General features: G+C 42.7%; 1 pseudogene; it reads right to left on the bottom strand.

Moving 5' to 3' along the window:
* Nucleotides 1-614: 614 nt before the first annotated feature.
* LOC108305394 lies at nucleotides 615-1998 on the bottom strand (annotated as a pseudogene).
* Nucleotides 1999-3036: the final 1038 nt, after the last annotated feature.

Genomic DNA, 3036 nt, shown 5'->3' with positions numbered 1-3036 from the left:
GGCAGTAAAAGTTCATTTGGAAATGCGGTGATCACTCACCCTCTTTGTTTTTGCTGGGAACTGCAATCCAGAGCTGTTCCTATTTGGCCATCTTGGATCCTCGAGATGGAATCTTGCTCTGTCACTCAGGCTAGAGTGCAGTGGTGTGATCTCAGCTCACTGCCACCTCTGCCTCCCAAGTTCAAGTGATTCTTCTGCCTCAGCCTCATGAGTAGCTGGTACTAGAGGTGCACACCCCTACACCCAGCTAATTTTTGTATTTTTAGTAGGGACAGGGTTTCACCATGTTGGCCAGGCTGGTCTTGAACACCTGACCTCAGGTGATCCACCTACCTCAGCCTCCCAAAATGCTGGGACTACAGGCATGAGCCACCATGGCTGGCCTGAGGTGGTATTTCATTGTGATTTTGATTTGTGTAACAATTATTGATATTCATCCTATTATGCTTTGTAATTAAAATAGTTTTCAAGGAAAAAGTCTTATATATTGGTACTTTAACATCATTTTCTCTGTGCTTTTTTTTTTTTTCCTCATTGCCTCTTTGATCAGGTCTTTATTCAAAAGAAGCTATCCAGAATGATTTGACCTTTATGGAATAATCAAATCTAAGAGTTTATGCAGCAGGCTTCTTTTCCTCTGTAGTAGGCTTCTTTTCCTCTGTAGTAGGTTTCTTTTCTGCTGACTTCTTTTCAGCTGCTGGTTTCATGGTATCTGCTGCATTTTTTTTTCCCCACCAGAGTCGTCTTCTGCTTCTTAACACTACAAATTGCTTTCTCTCCTTTCTTACCAACCACAGGCTTCTTGCCTGCAATCCTCTTCTTATCTGATTTGGCTTCTAGTGCTGCTGCTGCCGCTGCTGCTTTATCCACCCAGAGCCTGTGATTCCTGGCCTGGTGAAAAATGGCATTCTGGTGCATGGTCTTTGAGTTTGGGTTAGCTTCAACATGATTCTGATTTTTCAGTGGGTTCTTCTTTGGGACTCTGTGATGAATCTTCTTGCATGGTGCTCATGGGGCTCTCTGGATGTCTGGGCTTTTTAAGATTCTGCTAAGATCTGTATTGATCACCTTGTGCATGGGAAGATTGCAGCTACTCTTTTTTTTTTTTTTTTTTTTTTTTTTTTTTTTTTTTTTGGAGCCTTGCTCTGTTGCCCAGGCTGGAGTGCATTGAGGGAGGCAGCTTTACGCCAAGTGCCATGCAATTCATCTAACTTCTGGAAAGCACTTTTGGTCCAAATGCAGAAATGTCCACATGCCCACCAGGAACAAGTTTCACAATGTTCAGTTTGCTTATATTAAGCAATTCCAGGGATGTTTCTGAAGGCCTTGATGATACCATTATCCTGGTTATAGATGATGCAAGGGCTTGTGCTCTGGATACAGCAACAGTTTCGCATTTTGCCTTTGTCAGCTCTCACTCGCTGAGAGCCATAGACCTTTTTGTTAACATTTCAGGCTTTAAGTTTCTTAAGAAGCAAAACAGCCTCCTTGGCCTTCTTGTAGTTTTCAACTTTATCTTCGACTACCAAAGGAAGTCCAGGAACTTCCTCAATACCATGACCTTTAGACATAACCAGTGCTGGTAAGGCTGAGGCGGCCATAGCAGAACAGGTGGCATATTATTTTGGGGTTGTGTTTTGGTTGGTGCCAGGTTTTGGTTGGTGCAAACATTCAGCCACCACAACACATTTCCAAAAGCATTCTGGCCAGAACGATGAGTCCCACCACCTTGAACTCTGGGAATTCAAGCCACAGTTCTGCCAGTACCCCAAGACTCAGCACTGGTCTGATGACCTGCTAATTCACTTAGGGATGTCTGTTCTTTTTTGTGCAAGTTGGTGTGAACAAAGTTCACAAAAATCTGGTCAAATAGGAGCCTTGAATACAGCAGGCAAAGTGACATTTTTGTCAGATGACTCCCCATTTTCGAAGTACACTGATATTAGTGGGTGAGCACACACCATGGTGGAGAGCAGAGAGCCACAATCATCTCACCCAGGCTGCTGCCGCAGGAAAAGCTCTCTGTGCTTTTAAAAATGTGCACCACATTTTAATTTTGCATTGGGTCCTGGAAATTATGCAGCCAGCCTTGCATATGGGAAAGTAGGTTAATGAAAAAAAAAATGGGCTGAGTAGTAACTTAATAATCTCAGTGTATGATACTTGTTTATAGGGAGATATTGATCATCCCTGTTTCCCATCTCTATTGACTCAGTGAAAGTTTGGGAGATTTATTTAGAAAAGAAAACTACCTTAGTGCCTGCAGCTTGCTGTAAAGGACCTGATCACTAGTTCCACTTTGGATTACAGCCTCGCCTCTGTCACACATCACCCATGTGAGTGGTGGGCAAATCATTAAACCTCTCTCTTGAGCCTTGATTCCAGAGGGGTTATGGGTCTGATGGCCAGGTAGGTAGGAGGGGGCAGATCCTGAGATGGGCCAGCATCCTCTTGTAAGTTACTTGCCTTGTTTTGAGGCTACTGAATAGCTTTCAAGCAGGCAAGAGTGAAGGGGGAAGTGAGGTTTTACCTTTTAACAAAGGGGACTGGGCCACTTCTGCAGGAAGTTCTGGGGAATCTGAGTATTCAAGATCCTCAAGTGGGCTGAGTGCAGTGAGTCATGTCTGTCATCTCAGCACTTTGCAAAGCTGAGGTGGGAGGATTGTTTGAGCCTAGGAGTTTGAGATCAGCCTAAGTAACATAGCGAGACCTCATTTCAACAGAAAACAAAACAATTAGCTGGACATGGTGGCATGTTCCTGTAGACCGAACTATTCAGGAGGCGGAGGCAGGAGGATTGCTTGAGCCCAAGATGTTGAGGCTATTGTGAGCTGAGAACATGCCACTGCATTCCAGCCTGGGCAACAGAGTGAAAACCTATCTCAAAAAAAAAAAAAAAAAAAAAAAAAAAAAAAAAAAAAAAAAAAAAAAAAAAAAAAAAAAAAAAAAAAAAAAAAAAAAAAAAAAAAAAAAACGAAAACCCAAACCCAAAAAAAAAAAAAAAAAAAAGACCCTCAGGGGCATCTACCCAGATAT

This window comes from Cebus imitator, unplaced genomic scaffold (genome assembly GCF_001604975.1).
Source record: "Cebus imitator isolate Cc_AM_T3 unplaced genomic scaffold, Cebus_imitator-1.0 Scaffold62, whole genome shotgun sequence".
In the NCBI taxonomy this organism is placed as follows: Eukaryota; Metazoa; Chordata; class Mammalia; order Primates; family Cebidae; genus Cebus; species Cebus imitator.
Note: the sequence above shows the minus strand (reverse complement) of the source record. Positions and strands in the feature narration are given on the sequence as shown.